At 50.3% G+C, this 21,131-nt stretch overlaps 1 protein-coding gene across 3 annotated transcripts in view; it reads right to left on the bottom strand.

Moving 5' to 3' along the window:
• Positions 1 to 21,131, bottom strand: part of KAZN (kazrin, periplakin interacting protein) — a 1,132,657-nt gene that overhangs the window by 415,746 nt on the left and 695,780 nt on the right. The window lies entirely within an intron of this gene.

Genomic DNA, 21,131 nt, shown 5'->3' with positions numbered 1-21,131 from the left:
TAAACATAGGACAGCAAGACTAAGGAGCAGGTGGAAGAAGAAGGTAGACAAACTCAAGCTACAACCAAATGAAACATAATGAGGAGTGAAGCCAATACAATGACTTGGAAATGGCAATTTTGAATGACAGCAAATTGAGCAACTTCTCAGGGATGCTGTGAGTTACTTAAAGTGAAGAACCCTTGTTATAGCTTATAGCAGGATCAGAATTACAGGGCTGGGGTAAGTCCTTGAACATAAAAAAATGCAGCTTCCTAAACTGAATTTGTTTTCTACTATTCAGTTTATTTCACTTTTGATTTTTGCTCTGGAAGCTGGGCCCTGATTTGTGGCCTGATGATCTGCCCTGTGCAGACTTCATTTCAGTACCAGAATGTCCTATTCTATAGGAATTAATTTAAAGCAAATGAAGGCAGAGTTTGAGAAACTACATGATTTTCCTCTTGGGGAGGGGTCTATTTCCATCTCAAAAGCATCTTATGGGATCAGCAGTGTCATTCAAACTACCCCTATTTTAGGTAAAGAAGTTGAAAAGGGGAGGGGGAAGACCTCTGGATTCGGGCCCATTGGCCGTTTAATGAGGACCAACTAAGACACATTACCCACCCATCAAATGTCATGAGCTACATTATGATTTGTCTTTTCTTTTAATGCTGGAGTTCAAACGGTTCATTTAGACCCTGTAATTATTCTCTTGGGGAAAAAAAAGCCCCAATCAAAATTTTGGAAAATAAATCCAATCAAGTAAATGTTGTTCTTTTCAAGGATGCCTCCACAGAATAACACTCATCGAGACTGAGTTCACGGTTTTGTGCCAGCTGATGTCTGCCTGTTTGGGGAAGCATTCTTCATTCCAGAGGTCAGAGGCAGAGATCAACTCTGCCCTCCAGGGTTCACCCAACACGCTTACCCCCCCCCACCCCACCCCCCAACACACACCCTATCTGCCCGGTAGAAAGGTGAGGAGGAGAGAGGTTCATTTCTCACTTATTATGCACTATCCCTCTGGTCCCTCTTCATTACCAGGGAAGACAGGTGTGCACGTGAAACAAAACCTTCCCAATCATTACCAGCAAACTGACAAGATGCTCCAGTATACAGAGAGCCCTCCCCACCCCCCACCGTCCCTGGCAAAATAAAAGGCCAGGTCTTCTTGCCACCAAAGCAAGTCTTAACTATTTCTTCGAAACCATGCAGCCCGTGCAAGCAACGTTCGCCAAGAACTTCTTTCCCAAAGTCCACAAAGCCAGACGTGGCAAGTTGAAAACGACACGAGGACACCAGGAGGTGCTTCTACTTATGACTGTGCCTCACCTGGCCACCCAAAGAACAAACGGTTTTATCTCAGCGAGGCTCTTGGATTTAAAAGGTGTTGAGGGACTTTCTCTGAATTCCAAATGCACGCAGTTTTAGGAAAACCACCGGACCTGCAGCCCAATGGGTTTGCTTTCCACACAGTCTCCTGCCCTGTGTGCGTGGGTAGCAGGAGGAGACTGACGGTTTGACCTGTCCTCTCCTTGGTTCCCTGAACCCACTTGTTCCCAATCTGGTGAGCCACTGACCCCAAGAGGGGAGATGGGGCCCTTGGTGTGGTTTACTCAGTCCCCAAACCCACACATGCACCAAACACTCCTTTTGGGTGGGCCGGCCACATAATTTTCCACTGCATGAAGAAGCCACCGATTAATGAAGTACAAATTTATTTAAAACACTACTGAATGCATAGTCTCTGTGTCAGTTGTGATTTTTATCAGTCAAAAGATGTTAAAAGCGAAGCTACATCGAACGGGAGGAGAAGCATTTTAATCATGAAAATGGTTTTTACCTACAACTAAGAGAAAGCACTTCTGTTGACTTTTGGTCCCATTGTAATTCTTTAAGACACATTTGATTTAACGTTTCGTTGTAATTTTTTTAATGTTTTTATTTTATTTTTGAGAAAGAGACAGAGAGAGGGAGAGAGAAAGCGGGGGAGGGGCAGAGAGAGAGGGAGACACAGAATCCGAAACAGGCTCCAGACACAGAATCTGAAACGTGGGGCTCGAACCCAGGAACCGTGACATCACGACCTGAGACGAAGTCAAGAGGCTTAACTGACTGAGCCACCCAGGCGTCCCTACCCTCTTCTCTTTAATGTCATTGCACCAACTCACACTACCTTAAAATGTGCAAATGAAAAGCAATCAGACACGAAACATTTTTGGATTTCACGGGATCATGACGATCATTGGAATAAAATCACGTCGGGGTGGGATTTCTGGCTTTTCCATCTCCGCTCCTCTTAGTTCATGCTGTATCTTTTTTCCTAATCCTGAGCTAAAAGCCACCCACTGAGAGACCTTCCTAATTAGCAGGCTGCACTGGTTGTCTTTGAGATTGGCCCGTTTTAAAGCAGCTTCTTATTAGTGTTTCCGTAAGGTGCCAGCAGGCAAACCCTAGGACCTTCCTTGGGCTGCACGTGTTTAGAAACATACCTCATCACAGCGATAGGAAAACTGTGAACCTGGCTTATGGCGAGGCACTGATCAGGCTCCGGGACATAATGCAAACCATCAGCCACTTCCGGAAGATCACAGACTTCACAGAACACTACTTGGGTTTAAATTCCAGCTCTTCCGGCCACCTGCTGTGTGACCTTGCACAAATCATTTAACCTCTCTGTGCTTCACGTCCCCAGCTCTAAAATCGGAAAAACAATATTGCCTTCCTCCACCCTTCAATGTAAAGAACTTAGGGCTGGGTGTGGCATTAAGTAAGTGCCCTGTCAGGGGTCTGAGGATTAGGTCTTCTGGGAGGGTAGGAATCCGAGACTGTGGCGCTCCTTGTCCAAGAGTCTGGGGAACGGGACAAGCCTTTACTTGGCTGAAGAACTCCGGGCCTGAGCACCATCACAGAACTCACGTGGTGCCCGTTCCCTGGTAACTGCTCTCTGCTTTGTCGTGCTCAGACCCAACGGCAAACAAGTCGGGGCACGCTTCCCTGTTCCTAGTGGTTTGGGAAAGCATCCTGGAAAATTTAAATGTGTGGACAGAACGGATGTGCTCATTCAAATTCTTCTGCTGCCAATTTAAAAGAACCGAGTACAACAAGCTGCCTGCTTTTAACGGGATAAGATGAACACAGTTGTCTAACTCAGGGCACAGAGACTCGAGTAACTTTTGCCATTTGCAACTCCCCCAGCGGAGAGGCCACTTCCTGATGGGACACGACCTACGGCATGCACTTTACGTTAGCAAGCTCCGTTATTTTTTCCACTTTTACAACAGTGACTCCCATCCCATCAGTCCCGTCAATATCCATGGAAGGAAAAACCCTCTGAATCGAGGGATCCGTCGTCGTGTTTAATGGTGGATTGGGAATTACTCCCTTGCAGGGCTCACTCCCTACACCTCCTTCTCTGAACTCCAGGGGCAACGTCTACCCCAGCCTCTCTGCAATACCGGGCTCCTCTCCAACCACCTCATCCCCTCATCCGAGACATGCACTGCAGGGGGCAAGCCCGTTTTTCCTTAGATCAACTAAGATCAGGTATCTATCAAAGAATCGATGCTCACTAAGTATCGTTACTGAAGTTTCTTCATGTTTCTCATTTAATTTCCAAATAAGATTTCTTGTAAACATGTTTTCCATCATAAATTAGTAATAGCACATTCCCAGCATGAAAAGCTTGAAAAATACAAGAAAGTTGATGGAAAGAAAATGACCTCTATTCCCAAGCCCAGAGTTAGTTACAGTCAATATTTTGCTGTATCTCCTTCTGGTCTATTTTTCTCTGTGTAATTTACTCCCCCCCCCCCCCCGCCCCCGGTTTTACTGAGATATAATCGACATATAACATTGTACTAGTTTCAGGTACTCAACACAATTATGTGACACACGTGTATATATATTGCAAAATGATCGCCACAGTGTTTAATTAATATCCATCATCTTACATCTTTACAATTTTTGTTCCAGTGCTGACAACTTTTAAGATCTACCCTCTTAACAACTTTCAAATATATAATACTCTATTGTTAACTAGAGTCATCGTGCTGGGGCGCCTGGGTGGCTCGGTCAATTAAATGACAACTCTTGATTTTGGCTCAGGTCATGACCTCACAGTTCGTGGGTTCGAGCCCTGTATCGGGCTCTGTGCTGATAGTGTGGAGCCTGCTTGGGATTCTCTCCCTCCCTCTCTGCCCCTGCCCCGCTTCTACTCCCTTTCTCTCAAAATAAATAAATAAACATTTTTTAAAAAAAAGCCTTGGGGCACCTGGGTGGCTCAGCTGGTTGAGCGACCGACTTCGGCTCAGGTCATGATCTCACAGTTTGTGAGTTCGAGCCCCATGTCAGCCTCTGTGCTGACAGGTCGGAGCCTGAAGCCTACTTCAGACTTTGTGTCCCCCCCCCCCCCCTACCCCTCCCCTGCTCATGCTCTGTGTCTATCTCTCAATAATAAATAAATGTTAAAAAAAATGTTTTTTTAAAGCCTTAACTATAGAGGTACCTGAGTGGCTTGGTTGGTTAAGCGTCTGACTTCGGCTCAGGTCATGATCTCACGGTTTGTGGGTTCGAGCCCCACATCAGGCTGTGCTCAGAGCCTGGAGCCTGCTTCGGATTCTGTGTCTCCCTCTCTGTCTGCCACTCCACTGCTCATGCTCTCTCTCTCTCAAAAATAAATACACGTTAAAAAAAAAAAATCCTTAACTATAGTCACCATGCTGTACATGACATCCACAGGACCTACTTATTATCTTCTAAATGGAAGTATGTACCATTTGACCCCCTTCACCTATTTCCCCTATCCCCAACCCCTGCCTCTGGCAACCACCAATCTGTTCCGTTTTTCTGTAAGTTCGGTACTTTTAGATTCCTCGTATACGCGAGATCACACACTACTTGTCTTTCTCTATTTGTCTCGTGTCACTTAGCATAATGCCCTCAAGGTCCATCTGTTCAGTCACAGACAGGATTTCCTTCCTTTTTGTGGCTGAATAATATTCCACCATGTACAAAGAGCACATTCCCTTTATCCATTCATCCATCCGTGGACGCCTATGCCGTTTCCATGTCTTGGCTGTTACGCATAATGCGGCAGTGAACGTGGGGCGTGCAGACGCTTCTAGAGAAAGTGATTTTGCTTCCTCCGGCCATATGCCCAGGAGTGGAACTGCTCCATCATATGGTAGTTCTATTTCTGATTTTTTGAGGAACCTCCGTACTGTTCTCTCCGGTGGCTGCACCGACTCACACTGCCAAGTTCTTGGTTGTGATCTTTACAAGAATGTGATCGTTCCGTCTGTGCAACTTCATACTCTGCTCTCTTCACTTGGGCTTCCTGGCTTGTGCGTGTCCCCTGTGCTGCCGACGTTCGGATCACACTGCCACTATTCCTAGGGACACGCTCCGTCCTGATCTAGTTCAGTGGAGGGGAGGAGGCACCCATTCTCATCTGGGTTGGACAGTAGGGGCAGCAGAAGATACTAAGACGCCAGCCGGGAAGGAAGGACCCATGAGGAGACGGGAAGCCAACGGAGACCCAGGGTCGGACTTGTGACCGCGGTGAGCTTCCCTCATCCCTCAAAGGGCTCCCTGCAGAGCTGACGTCCAGAGGGTCGGGGTGGGGGACAGTCACACCCTCGTGGACCTAGCCTGCACGCTTGTTCTTGTCCATCGGAATTTACTGCAGCATTTACGAATCAGGAGGGATCAAATAAAGGCTTGGGTTCACGACTTCCGCCGGAAACACACGCGATCTGACAGTCCCAGGTCAGTTCCCACGTGACGGCAATTCTGTAGCCGTCAGGTGGCACTTGGCTCTTCAGAACAGGCGTGTGCCCTCGACCTATTTCCTCGTGGCTTCCACTCGGCTGGTCCATCACTTACTTGCCGGCCCAGAGTCGGCGAGCACTGGCGTTTGTCACCCTGTGTCCTAAAGTAACTCTGATTCTCTGACCTTCCTTGTTTTTAAGATAATTCAGTAAACGCCACTGCTGGTCCCGAAGTGAAACCTGGAGGTGGACCGGTCCTCCTCTAGCTCCACCTCTTAAACCACCTTTGGAACAAGCAAAGCCCTTCTCCAGACTTGAACACCTCCAGGATCCCTATCCTGGGCTGGAGAGCGGATGACACACGGGATGAAACACGGCGGCAGCAAAGGGGGTCTAGCGTGGCGGAAGGCGTGTGGGTTTGGATTTCTTTTCGTTACTTTTACATAATTTTGCAATTGGCTGCGGGCTGTTTTGACCATTATTTTTTCACGCAGCGGGAGAAACTGTGCCCCGGAGGATGATTATTAAAATATGTTGCTCTTCTATATTTAAATAGTGAAATGGCTTTTCTGAGCTTTAAAATGAGCCAAGGGAAATACCTATGGCTTGAGATGTAACTAAAATGTGGGCTTGACGCACCACCGCTTGGTGCCAGTAACTGCCCCGGGGGCTCAACCCTCCGTCACCAGGTAACGGATATGGGGACGGAGTGGGGTGATGCGGGTGCGGGGAGAGGGTATGGGGGAGGCAGGGGCCGGTGGGGCAGGTGCCGCACAGGCTGCAAGGAGCAGAAGTTCAGCGAACAGCCCCACACGCCTGGCGGGGTCCCGCCCTCAGGGGTATCTGGCTGCACCTGGCAAGTTCCGGAGCACCTGTCACAGAACCGGGAATGGAGACAGAGTGAAGCAACAGGGTCTCTGAGAAAGGAAAGCACCAATCGGAGGTCATTTGTTGTAAGTAACGGAAACACACTCACACTCGCTTAGTGGTTCTCAAAACCAGGGGCAACTGTGTCCCCCGTGGACATTCAACACCGTCTGGGACATTTTGGTTGTCACGATGGGGACCGGGATGCTACTGGCATCTGGGTAGAGGCCAGGGATGCTGTAAACACCCTCCAGTGCACGGGTCGGCCTCCTCAACAAAGAAATGTCTGGCTCCAAATGGCAAAAGCACCGGGGTTTGAGAAACCCCGCCTTGGCCCAACCAAGGAAACGTGCTAGAAAGTGAGGCACAGGTGGTCGGATCGCTACTGACTGCCTCCCCCCCCCCAACCTTATCCAGGCCTCCCTTCCACTAGAGTAATAACACTCTTTACAATAAAATTGGATTCTGGGGGATGCACAATTCTATAAATGTAACTAACCGGCACCACCATCAGGATACAGAACAGTTAGACCACCCAAAAAACTGCCCGGACTGTCCGTCCTCCCCCACCCCCAACGTGTGGTAGCCATGAATCTGTCCTTCGTCCCCAGTTTTGTCTTCTCAAGAATATCACATAAATGGAATTATACAGTAGGCAGTCTTTGGGGACTTTTTTTTTTCACTTAGCATAATGCCTTTGAGGTTCACCCAGATTATTTCCTGGATCAGTAATTCATTCCTTTTTACTACTGAGCAGTTTTCCGTCGTATGGACATACCGCAGCCTGTGTCTCCATTCATCTGTGGAAGGGCGTTTGGGTCGCTTGCAGTTTGGGGCTGTTACCAGCAGAGCTGCTGTAAACGCTTGTGTGCAGGGTTCTATGTGGAGTTAAGTCTTTATTTCTCCACGGGAAGCATCCAGGTGTGCGACTGTTGAGTCATACAGTAGCTACAGGCTTTACTTTATAAGAAGCCACTGAAACGCCTTCTGGACTGCCTACACGATCTCACCTCCTCCTAAGAGGTCTGGTTCCTGCATTTGGTCTTGTCCACCTTTTTGATTTTTGCTATTCCAACAGGCGTGTAGTGGTTTCTTGTTGTGGTTTTATTATTTTTTAAGTGTATTTTGAGAGAGAGAGAGAGAGAGAGAGAGAGCGCGCGCAAGAAAATGGGGAAGGGACAGAGAGAGAGGGAGACAGAGAACCCCAAGCAGGCTCCTCACCATCCGCATGGAGCCCAATGCAGGCTCAATCTCACAAACTGTGACATCACGATCTGAGCTGAAATCAAGAGTTGGACGCTCAACCAACGGAACCACCCAGGCGCCCCTTGTCGTAGTTTTAATTTGCCTTCCCTGAACAGCCAACAACGTGGGCCATCATTTCATGGGCTTCCTTGCCAACCCTCTATTCTCTTTGGCCAAGTGTCTGTTCAAGTCTTTTGCCCATTTTTTTTTAATTTTTTTTTTTAACATTTATTTATTTTTGAGACAGAGAGAGACAAAGCATGAACGGTGGAGGGGCAGAGAGAGAGGGAGACACAGAATCGGAAGCAGGCTCCAGGCTCTGAGCCATCAGCCCAGAGCCCGACGTGGGGCTCGAACTCACGGACCGCAAGATCGTGACCTGAGCTGAAGTCGGACGCTCAACCGACTGAGCCACCCAGGCGCCCCGTCATTTGCCCATTTTTAAAAATGGGTTGTTTTCTTACTCTTGAGGTTTGAGGATTCAGATATGCTCTGGATATAAGCCTTTCGTATGACGTGCAACTGTTTTCTCCCAGTTTGTAGCTTGTGGTTTCATTCTCCTCATTAGTGTCTCTCACGGAGGAAATGGTTTTAATTTTTCTAAAGTCCAATTTATCAATTGTGTCTTTTAGGGACTGTGCTTTTGTTGTCATGTGCAAGTGTAAAACAACTTTCCAGGGGCTCGTGGCCACACTCAGCTTTTCTTGTAGCCAAGGGTGGCCATGTGACCGAGTTCTGGTCAACAGAGTGCGAACGAGGTGGCTTCCTCCAGAAAGCCTCCTTAGACGTCAGCTGGTATACCTCCTCTGCTCCTTACTCCAGACTCTTCGGTCTTGCTTCTGGGAGTGGGGCTGTGACGGCTGGTATGCCCTCTTGGCCCTCAAGGTTCTGGGGCCACACTGCAGGGATATGGCACCATGGGAAGCTGAAAGACACCCTTCAGCTCCACTTTGTGGAGGAGCCCTCATGCTAGTCCCGGATTGCCCACATCTCGCTTTTATGGGAAAGAAGAATAATGGTTTTTTTGTTTGTGTTTTTGTTTTACTTAGGCTACTGTTATCTCAGATGTTCTGTCATCGCTGGCCAAATCTAGACCGACCTGATGCAGCAACATGCAGGGCTATCTCCCACAACTCAACCTAGGAGTCCAGTGGGCCGCATGGCACTCCAGGGGCCATCCGGTTTTCGCCTCCCCAGTGTACGTCCTTATACTGGTATTTTAGTATTAATTATCTGAACATTCCTCTGTTTCTGGTTTCACCACTTTAAGTCGTGTGGTTTAAGAGGGGCTGACTCTACTTAGTTCCAAGATCCAAGCCTGGCCAATCAGATTCATAGTGGAATTGATTCAGCGATGGACAAAGGACTCGGGACTTTTGCCACAACCACTAGGAGTTAGGCCCCGTGATTCATCTGGGGACTATGAGTTCTTTAGTGGCACTCAGGGTGCCACTAAAGAGCCTTCCCGAGAATACAGCCAGATCAAAGAGCCAAGAGATGGATGAAAATGTGCTGGCAAAAGGAGAGATTCAGAGCAGGGCCCTGGGAGCTTAGTAAGCCTTTCGAAGGAAAGAGGCAATTAACAGGAGACCCGAAGCAACAAGAGGAGTTAATACGATAAAGGGGATGGCGGTGAGGATATGGAGAGTGAGAGTAGAGGTATCCAGGAAGATGGGGCACATGGGTGGCCCAGTTGGTTAAGCATCCGACTCTTGATTTCCACTCATGGTGGTGAGATCGAGCCCCGGCTCAGGCTCCATGATGCGTGTGGAGCCTACTTAAGAATCTCTCTCTCCCTGTCTCCCTACCCCTTTCCCATGTGTACACACTTTCCCTCTCTCTCTCTCCCTCTCTCTCTCTCTTTCTCAAAAAAAAAAAAAGTTATTCAGGCAGAGCAAATGGCATGCGCAAAGGCCCAGGGGCAGCATGACTACAGGCCAGAGCATAGGCTGCAGACTCTCTATTTGGGCCGGGCTTTGCAGTGGAAGGGTAGGATCCTCACTAAGTTGCAGCTCCCGGGGTTCTTGCCAAGGAAGCTGCAAAGCACCAGGTGAACACTTCGGAAAAGTACTAGGACAAGAAGGTACTAATTACTCAGGCACATGATAGGTAGACCTAGCACAGAAACCAAAGATCTCAGCAACGGCTGCCCCCTGGGAATGGCTACAATTCGAGACTGCTCTGGCACCACAGACCTCTCCGGACCCCTTGCCCCAGCACCTGTGCCGGCAGGGAAGGGCATGTGTATTTAAGAGGCCTTTAAGGGAATGACAAACGTCCCAACCCGCTGCCTCCCCGACGGACACAGAACAGAGGCTGAGTCCACTTGCCACAGTGTCAGAGCACATCCCAGCGGGTCCCAGACGGTTGAAACCTGGCAAATACCAATCAGGCAGTTCATTAGACCGTAATTGTATTAAGCAGCATCTAACATAGTGAATAATTTTGAGCTTTATTATCTAAAATATAAAGGGGTGTTTTTTTTTTTTTAAACTTAGCTAAGCAGCAGGTTGTGTTTTTAAAGATATTGCCGTTTCAGGCCCGAACAAACTGCGAGCATTTCTGCAACAACCTTTTGTTCTGGGCTGTGCCTGTGGCTCTTCCCTCCACCTCCACCCCGGGGTGCTTAGTAGCGGCACAAGTTAGGGAAAGAAGTCTCCCATCCTTCCCTCTGCCCCCAAGGGGATGAGGAAGTTGGGGGGCGGGGAATTCCGAGTTCCAGAAGCCAGTAAGATTCAAAGTTGATCTATGGAAAGGGGCAGCCCTACCCGCAGCCACAGGCAGCCACTGGGAATGTGAGCCTCGCCTCCCTGCCCTGGACGGCTAAAAACATCACAGGACATGGGTCAGAGTACCTAGCAGCCATAGGCACTGGCCGGCTCCAGGCCTCTGACAGGCCTGCCCTCCGTATTGCATAAAACAAGCTAGGGTTGTGAAAAGCCTCTGAAGTTTACAAACAGCTGGTGAGAGCAGAGATTAGGGAGAAAGCTTCTGTGCCCCTTGCCTGAGCCATTTAAGCCCAGCTCACCCCTAAATGGCCTCTACTCCACAGGGCATTTAAACCATCCCAAACAGGCCCACAGCCATGGTCCCCGATGTCCCCTACAGGGACAATTTCCAGACATTGAGCTCCATGGGGGACATTTGACCACTAAAAGTGTTGATGCTCAACATTCATTTTTAATGTTTCAGAAAACCATTAAGCTGGTCTGTGTTATGCATCACATTTTTACAGCTGGTCATTTCATTTCCAGCTTGGAAAGTGGCTGGAGGAATCTCAGTGGGGTTATTTACTAGTTTCTTTGCCCGACTCAAGGTTTCAAGGAGAGGCCCAAACAGGACTCTCCTTGGCTTACTCTATGCTGTCTGCGGGGCCCCCGGGGGGATCACAGACCTGCCTGAGCGCATCAGCCTTTGGGGTCCCTGAGATGGCATCTGTCCCGCCTTCCAGGCAGAGGGACCACACAGAGGTCCCGAAGAAAAGAGCCAGGAGATGTGCTTCCGGCACAGAAGCACCTTCATGATGGGGAGAGCACTAGGTGATGCTGGACAGAGAGACTGGAAAGGCTCTCAGGAGGACAACAGGATCTACTGAAGGGCCTTGGCGGAGAAGTAACAAGTTTAGCTTTGGCATCTAGAAGACCGGCTGCTGGTTCACAATGAACTGCGTGGAATGGAGTAAGTGGGGGCTTGCAGAGTCTGCAAGGCGGGAGGCAGGGAGACCGATGGGGTGGTTGCTGCTGTCCATGCGGACGACAGACGATGGCGGCCTGGATGGGGGAGTGGCCCGTGGATGGAGAAGTAGAAGGACCCAAGACCCATTCAAGAGGAACACTCAACCCCATCTTTGGGGAGAGGACCCGTCTCCCTGCTGACTCTCCAGAAACACACACGATGGTTTTCTACTGTGGCCAGGGCCTTACAGGTCTCGAGAGGAGAGCCATTCTTAACACACCCTCAGTGATTTGCGCACGCACGCGTACCCAGGCACACAGACACGGTGGGTTAAATAGCGTCCCTCCAAAATTCCTGCCCATTGGGAACCGCAGAATGTGACCTCATTCGGAACTCGTTCTTTGCAGGTGTGATCAGTTGAGATGAGTTACTGGACTAATAAGGGCCCTACATCCAATGACTGGCGCCCTATTTGTAAGAAGAGGAACGGACCTATGGAGAGAGACAAGGACACCCAACAAGAGCGCCATGGGGACACGAAGGCAGAGACAGAAATGGTGAGCCTCGGAGCCAAGGACACTGGGACTGCTCGTAGCCACCAGCAGCTGGGAGACGGGCCCGGAACAGACTCTCCCTCAGAGCCCCCAGAACGGACAAAGAATACGTTTCTGTTCTCTTAAGACACCCAGATTTAGGACTTTGTTACAACAGCACTTAGAAACTAATACAACACACTGAGATACAAACACACACACACACGTGTTCATATACACAGATTCACACTCACATTTATACATGACTGGTTCTTTTTTTTTTTTTTACCAATGTTTATTTATTTTTGAGAGAGTGAGAGAGAGACAGAGCATGGGCTGAGGAGGGGCAGAGAGAGAGAGGAGGACAGATTACAGAGCAGGCTGCAGGCTCTGAGCTGTCAGCACAGAGCCCAATGCCGGGCTCAAACTCAACACGCCATGAGATCATGACCTCAGCCGGGGTCAGACGCTCGGCCAGCCAAGTCACCCAGGTGCCCTATACGTGACTGGTTCTTAACCCTGGCTCCCCACACAATCACCTGGGGAGTTAAAAAAAAAAAATGATACCATGCCCAGGCCCCATCCAGGACTAACTGAGCAGAAGCTTTGGAAGGTGGAGTCCGGGTACCGTCACTTATAAAAGCTCTTGGATGAGGGGCGCCTGGGTGGCGCAGTCGGTTAAGCGTCCGACTTCAGCCAGGTCACGATCTCGCGGTCCGTGAGTTCGAGCCCCGCGTCAGGCTCTGGGCTGATGGCTCAGAGCCTGGAGCCTGTTTCCGATTCTGTGTCTCCCTCTCTCTCTGCCCCTCCCCCGTTCATGCTCTGTCTCTCTCTGTCCCAAAAATAAATAAACGTTGAAAAAAAAATTAAAAAAAAAAATAAAAGCTCTTGGATGACTGCACAGAGAGCCAGTGAGAGGTATCTGAGGAGGGTGACCGAAAGCGCGGGTCCTGCTCAAGCTACCTGTGTGCCCACCGCGTCCCACCCCGTGGCCTTGGTGAGCCCTGTGACATTTCTGAGCCTCAGCTTTCCTCCCACCTGCCCCCTGGGGCTGTTGGGACGCTGAAACAGTTAACGCCAGCAAAGAACTTAGCTTGGTACCTGGCACGTGGTAGGTGCTCAGTAAAAACGTGAAAGCTCGTATCATGATATTCCTTTGACGAGAATCATGCCGACGGTGACTCTGCCTGGCCCCATTTCTATCACCTCTTGCCCTTTCTGATGAGCTCTACCCAGGTTATTCTAGTTCTATTTTCACTGCACGCCTCCCATTACACATCCAAGGTACAGGGGGAGTCCCGTCGCAGAGAGAACACACAGCCGGCTAACAAAGGAATGAGAAAGCTGGGACTGGACGGGCTCTCCAGGCAGCCTGTGTGAAGCGTCACCAGGGGCCAGCCTCTTCAGAGGGACCCCTTTGAAATCAGAGCTCTCAGGGTTTCATCTCCCTGTGAAACGTCTGAACCTCAGGTCGGATTTCCCCTCGATCACACGAGCATGCATTTGGCGGGGTGGGGGGGGGGAGCAATATATAACTTCGGCTAGTTCCCCTCTATATTCCCTCTGGTCTTCTCTCTCCCCTCCTAAGGAGGGTGGCATCTCACCAATGAGCTTCATCTGAAATTTAGCTGAGTAGTAAAGCGTGTGCACGGGCTTGCCGGGGAAGGGATCGCTTCTTGCAACTTGGAGTGATCGTGTCTTACTTTGTGGGGGAGACTCCGACTGCCCAGCTCTCCCACCTGTGATCAACAACCGTGCCTCAGTTTCCCCATCTGTAAGGCGGGAGAAGTGATGGCGCCTGGCTCCTGAAGCTGCCAGTTGCTGTCACTGTCATGACGGTAAGGGTTTTTAGGGACAGAGGAGAGCCAGAAACGCCCAACCAACACAAGCAGCCTCCAACCCCAAGGGCTCTCCAATCCCAAGGGCTCCAGGTAAGGCACACAGGTGACTCCAATTCATTTCACCTCCTTTTGGAGGAGGCGGGGGTGGGGAGGATCAGACAACACCGTCTCCACCATGCAAGTTAGTCTCCACCAGGACCTTGACAGGGTGACCATCTGATTTTAAAGTTCTAATTAGGAATTTTAGAGCCGAATGGCAACTTCCATCTGGTCCCACCCCTTCGTTTGCCAGATGGGAAACCTGAAGCCCAGAGAGGTGGAAAGGGGGCCAGAATCCTGGGGTCCAGGGCCCCACCTACACCCTCCCTCCTTTCACTCTGCCCTCAGGGCCTGCTTTCCTTCTTCCTTTGGACTGGATGTATTGAGATTGAGATACAAGAACGGGGACAGAGGACATTTTTACCCTTTACCTTCCTGGGCAACCGTGACTTTCCATATGCCGACAAACCTCAATGTAAACAGACACTGGAATAAGGAAATACAACAAATCGACGGAATAAAACAAATCAGGGTGCGGACAACCGATAGGTCACCTGTGAGATCATCTAGTTCAGGGTTTCTCAACCTTGGACTGTTGACCTTTGGGGTCAGGGGCTGTCCTAATATATTGTAGGGATTTTAGGAGCATCCCTGGCCCCCCACCCACTAGATACCAGCACCCCCCCTCTTAGTTGTGACATCCCAAAACTGTCTCCGGACATTGCCAAATCGCCATGGTTGGGAACCGCTGGTCTGATTATTTCACATCAGCTACAACACAGATACAGCTACACCTGAAGCAGGGAAAGCCCATAAGTACCGGTGGATTACATTTGCTGGGGTCCCCGTAGAGAACACGGCAAAAGGGACAGGATGATTTAAGGAGGCCTAAGAGCCACCCTGTTACTAATGACAGTGGTAGCAGCAGGGGGCATAGGAAGAGTGGCGAAAGGAAGCCGTGACTTCCTTCTGGCTACCTAGGTGCCGGCCCTGACCAGGTATCTCACATTGACCCCTCACGGCTGTATGGCTGTACTGGGGAACCCCAGTCAGGGCAGTCAGGGACTGGCCCAAAGCCCCAGTGCCAGGAGCCGGCACAGAGGATTTGTAGAATTCAGAGCCTTGGGCTTAACTAATCTATTACCTCATCTCACCCAATTAACAGCAGCAGCAACAACAAAAAGCTAATATTTACTGAACACTCAGCATGAGCCAATGCAAACAGCTTGGCATTCACTCCATCCCCCTCACCCCCGTCACCGTAATACCTGTGGGGTGGGTACCATTCTCATCCCCCTCCCCCACCATACTACAAGTGGGGAAACTGACACCTGCAGGCTGGGGGACTTGTCCAAGTTCACGCGGCTGTTACAAGGCAAAGCCAAGTTCTACCTTAAGCAGCTGGACTCCACAGCCCCATTTCTGAGCCGCTTAACCTCCTTCCTTCCTTCCTTTCTTCTTCTCCTTCTCCTCCTCCTCCTCTTCCTCCTCTTCCTCCTTCTCCTCCTCCTCCTCCTCCTCCTCCTCCTCCTCCTCCTCCTCCTTCTCCTTCTTCTTCTTATTACATGTGCACAGTAAGTCAGGGCAAATTTGCAAACTTACCTATCCCCTGAGTGGATTCTTGCTGAAGAAGAAAAATGGGCTGGAAACATGAAGCGCATTCTAGCCCTAGCAACCTTCTTTGCCAGCACTAGGTGACCTTTAGGAGCCCCTCCAAAGCCCACAGTGAGCTCGTCAGAGAGCCCTGGCCTGCCCTGCTGGCCATCCCTTATAGAAGGCAACTTACCAAACAAAGCCAGCCTGTGCCGGGCTGCATAAACAGGATGTAACTGAATGGTGGGGGGGAAGGAAGCGGAGCTGTCTAGACCCACTGCCCCAAATGCAGGCAGAGCTCCCCACACAGTGCCCAAGGGCCGGGTTCCCCCCCACCTTCGCCCTGCCTTCATGTTGCTGTGATTGAGTGACCACGGCCCGGGAGACATAATGCATAGGCTTCGTTTATGGTGCGGCAGGCATCCTGCAGTGACACGAGGACTGAAGCATCCAACCTCCTGCCAACACATAATCCATTTTTGAAGACAGATTCTCCACGTGTGGTTATGAGATGGAAAATTTTAAGCCAAAAGAGAAGAAATCCTTAGTGATCTTTTCATCTTTTATCAGCCAGGCTTTATAAAACAAAAAAAAAAAAATAGAGTCAGGAAGTATATGATATATTCGCTGGGGAGAAAGTTCCCTGGGGGGAGGAATAGTTCAAGTGTGAGCATAGTGTCTGTGAGCCCAGACTATTGTGCACTGGCTTATTTTACAGTCAATGGCAGCCACTGCCTTCTAGACGCACACACATAACGCCTCGGGATGTTAATGAGAAACAGGCATGCAAAGAGAGAGGGAAGTATGGGTCCCCCTTTCTGCAAACCCCGTATTTACCCTGGTTCTCCTGCCTCATAGCATCGGACACATCGGTGGCACCCTTGGAGGGCGACGGAACTAGGCACGATGACACAGAACTCAGGACGGGACAGCTCACAACTCTGTGAGGCTCCGGGGTAAGCACCTGAGGTATTTGTCTTCCCACTCCAAATGATTGTCTTTTGTGGTTGTTGTTTTTTCAAACAGTACGGGAGAAGCAGGCGAGTTTCACAACCCATCAGTTCAAGCTCTTTCTTAAGCGGCACTAATGTAACAGAAACGTATTTTCAGAAGCATGTGCCCAAGGCACGGTAGGGGCCTAAAGTGTCTTCTGCATCATCAAAGAAAGCATGAATTATGTTCTGTGATCTGAGAGCTCAGGGGTGTGTGTTACTTTAATGCCTTTGACAGCGGATGTCTGTATTAGTTTCCTATTGCTGCTGTAACAAATTACCACAAACTCAGTGCCTTAAAAAAAAAAAAAAAAGTCTGAAAATGTGCCTTCCATGGCTCGCATCAAGGTGTCGCAAGGCGGCATGCGTCTGGAGGCCCCGGGGGAGAATCCATTCCCTCGACTCTTCCAGCTGCTGGGCCGCCTACATGACTTGGCTTGTGGCCCCTTCCAGCAGGGACATCTCTCTGACCTGTTTCCAACAACACACCTCCTTCTCTGCCTCTGCTCGTCTTGCCTTCCTCTCATAAGGGCTCTCGCGGGGACGCTGGGCCCACCAGACAATGCACGATCATCTCACCTCACATCTGCAGAGGCCCTTCTGCCATGTGAGGTTTGGGGGATGAGGACACGGACGTCTCTGGGGGGGGGGCCGTGATGCTGCGTACCACAGCGTCTCAAAACCAGGAGATCTGATCATCTGAGGTCGTGTCTCACTCCCCCTCCCAAGTAGGGCACCATCTATGATATCACAGGTGAGTATCTTGAGTTACTCTTCTGGTCCAGTTCTGGTGATCAGTTTGTTCGGGGCCAGCCACACCCCACACCAGGCTCTTCCTCCAAGGCCAGGTGGTCAAGTCAGGCACGCGGGTGATGCCGGTGGGATGAGGCCAAACGATGGGCCTCTACAGGCTCCTCTACTTGGATTCTTGGCTTCGTTTGTCCAGCCCTGGCTCAGAGCAATGCACGATCACTTGCGTAGGAGGGGATCATTACCTGCCGCTTCGGGGGGCAGGGGGTGGGGCTGGAAAATGACCAGAAGTGAGATGAACAAACCAAAGCATAAAATAAAGGAAAGGTTTCTCCAAAAGGAAGGATTCTCCCGCTGGAGGCTTGTTCGACTTTCTCAGAACACTTTGGAACCTGTGCCGTTAATCTTCAGGCTACTTCTCGACACAGGTTGTTCTTCATTATGTATGTGTCGCTAATCTAGCTTTTACGGCGGAGGCATTTTCTGACGAAGACACCGGGGTGATTCTTTCCTCCATAGAAGGATTTTTCCATTTATAAAGGGATTCACATCTAATTTTCCCACAAAGAAACCACTAGAGAGATGCCATGCTTCATAAAAGTTTGTTTAAATTTTTTTTTAACATTTATTTATTTTTGAGAGAGAGAGAGAGACAGAGTGCGAGCGGGGAAGAGGCAGAGGGAGAGGGAGACACGGAATCCGAAGCAGGCTCCGGGCTCTGAGCCGTCAGCACAGAGCCTGATGCGGGGCTCGAACTCACGAACTGCGAGATCATGACCTGAGCCGAAGTCGGATACTTAACCCACTGAGCCACCCAAGCGGCCCTATAAAAGTTTGTTTTAAAATGAAAACACCCTCCCTCGACAGTGCCTTTTGACTACAACACTCTTGCAAACATTCTCCTGAGATTCCACCCCACCGTCAGCCACCCCAGGAAGCACCACGACATTAAATGTACCTGTAGATGATAGCGGGGGGAAGGCAAAGCCCCCCCCCCAAGAACCTTGAAACTGCAAAGGAGATGTTTCACGCAAGCTGCTCCCTTTCCTGCTTTTTTTTTTTTTTTTTTTTTAAACTTAACAGTTTGGCAGTCATGCTTTGGTTTGACAGGGAACTGTGAAAATGTGTCACTTTGTCGTCTCCAAACTTCAAAGCCCAATCAAAATAACATTTATTAAAAACCTGGGGGTGCTTGCCAGAATGTGTGCTGAGACACTAAGAGAGTCGACCCCAAGGTCTCTCTCACGACTCTTCTTTCTTCCTTTATGAAAACGGCACAGTGCTTCACACACACAACCCACAAAGGTGCATTATACCCGCAGGCTCCCTCGACGACGCAGGGGAATGGACTGTCTGGGAATTTTCTCCACTTGATTCCCTGGGACAAATCCAACCAGCCCGAGGCTGCAGGCTCGCGTGCTCAAGCTCTCTCGCAAGGACGCCGTGTGACGGGAGAAGTTGCCACGTGCACAGTCTGGAGTCACACTTCTCCACCGTGCACGCCAGGGCCGCCAGCTGGAAGCTCGAGAAACATCCTGTGGAGGTAGTGGCAGAGCCTGGGGTGGGAGGAAACAGGATCTGGAGCCGGAGAGCCTGGCGGGTGTCTCTGCTGCACCACTCCGGGCACCGCTACGCCCTCCCGCCTGCGCCACTTTCTGAGGCTGTTTCTCCGGCTGTAATGTGCCCGACAGGAGTCTCGTGGTTGCAACTGATGAAAATTCCCAGCCCTCACTAGCTTAAGAATAAACCGAATATAGGGGCGAAATATCCGAGGATGAGGTTCTTGATCCAAGACTCAAACGCCTGTAGCTCCCACCATCTGTCGGCTCATACATACACTACACGGCTCCTACCTCATGGTGGCAAAATGGATGCAGCAGCTCCACCCTTCTGGTCTTCCAGGTCTCGGTGCAGAGCGAGCCACTTCCTAGTAGCTTTCACAGAAGCTCCTGGATGAATTCTGACCGGCCCTCTAAACTAGTAACAGTGGTGACGGGATGTAACTATACTCTTTGGCTTAAACAGCAGGACGTGGGGTGAGGTGGGGATAGGGGATGTTCCATGAACCTCCGAGCCTAAACGCCAGGGAAAGACGGACCTCCAAAACAAAAACTGGAGGCTGCTGCCGGAAGAGCAGGGGATTGCAGGGTGTGGGGGTAATCAGTATGTACTAGCTGTGAAATTATAAAAAACAACGACTTTTACCTTTATTGTGCCCTCATATGCTTTATCTTATTCAATGTTTGCAACAACCCTTCCAGATAAGGTCCATTGTTCTCCTTCATTTTTACTGATGAGAAAACAAAGTTTCACAGAGGTTAAGGATCTTCTCCACAGTCACACAGCTCATACACAGCAGTGCCGGGATTTGAACCCAGGCCTGTCTGGACTACACTTGGTGTTGAACTGTGGTCCCCATGGCGTGAGAGATACATTGGACATGCAGGTGGCATTTCGTCTGATCTTCACGGTGACCCTTCGGGGGAGAGGCTATTCCTACAATCCTTTTATGGTTGAAGCTACCAAGAAAGGTCCAAGGACTTGCCCGGGGGCCCCAGCTTGACTTTCTAGTCCAAGTTCAACTGTCTCCACTATCCACAGGTACAGAGAGGCTGGCAAGTGGGCTTCATGCTGGCCTGGGAAGGACCAGGCTGATGCAGGGTCAGGAGAGAAGCCTGGGCATGCTGCGGCTGGCCGGATTGAGGGCCCCCCACATCCACACCTTTTCCCTTTCTCTGCTTTTGGCTTGGGGACCCGTACTGCCCTCTGTGCGGTCCGCAGACATTGGAGGAAGGGTCACCCTGCGGCACTGGCCTGAGAGCCAATTATGAATGTGCTTCTGTTCCCAAGCGTATGTTCAGTGGTATTACATCCATTGCTTAAAATCATCCATGGCAGGATGATTTACACCCCAGGAACCGGCCAATTCTGCGTTAGTATTATTGTTATTATTATTATTACTTTTGCCTCTCTTCTTGTTTCTGGGAGAGTCACTTGTTAAACATTTACCAGCATGCCACAGCATACCAGCAGTCCAGAGCTCGCGGCTTTAGGGGGAAGGAAACGGCACGATCCACCTGAACTCTTCCCTGGCCCCTCCGCCGTCCCTGCTTCAGGAACCGCCTCTGATCCAGCCAGACCTAAGTCCGGGACTTTTTCCTGAAGATCGGACAAGAGTTAGCTCTTGCCCACTGGATGTGAGTGAGGAAGCAAGCTACTCTGGAGCCGGCGGTGGCCATCCTGGGGCAGGAAGGGTAAAGACCCGTGTGGCCTTTGGAATCGACACTGAGGAGGCCGAGAGGAGGCGGGGCTTGGTCAGCTGAGCCGAGCTGCACCAGAGGCTTAAATGGACGTGCACAGAAAGTGCTGGAAGCCTTGGACGTTTTTCCGTCGTGACAGCCCCTTACCATTGCAGCCAGTCTAAACTTGGGAGTTTCTGTTCCTTGCAACTAATACATCCTAAGCAACACAGCGGCCCATCAAAGGAATCAGCCCATGGCGAAGGGAGCTCCATAGAGAGCAGTGGTAAATAAGGGAGCCAGGGTACAGAAAGGCTCTCAGAGAAAGAACAAAGGCTTCCTAACAATGGCAGACACTAACCCACAGAAGCCAACCCCGACACCTTTCACTGGTTATCCACGAGACCCCCTCCAGACGGTCCAACAATTGGCCTCTTCGGAAGGCAAGTTGAAGACGTGACAATACTTCCAGTTTGGTTGTGGCTGAAAGATGCCATGCTGGTGACAGGGGCGCACATCACAGAACGGCTCTCCTCCTCTCGGGACACCGGGGACGGGGGGACCCACCCCTCGCGGGGTTACAGCACAGATGGGATGGAATCAG

Source organism: Puma concolor, chromosome C1, assembly GCF_028749965.1.
Source record: "Puma concolor isolate L17-30 chromosome C1, mPumCon1.1.hap2, whole genome shotgun sequence".
Taxonomy (NCBI): domain Eukaryota; kingdom Metazoa; phylum Chordata; class Mammalia; order Carnivora; family Felidae; genus Puma; species Puma concolor.
The sequence above is the reverse complement of the archived record's forward strand: the minus strand, read 5'-3'. Positions and strand labels throughout refer to the sequence as shown.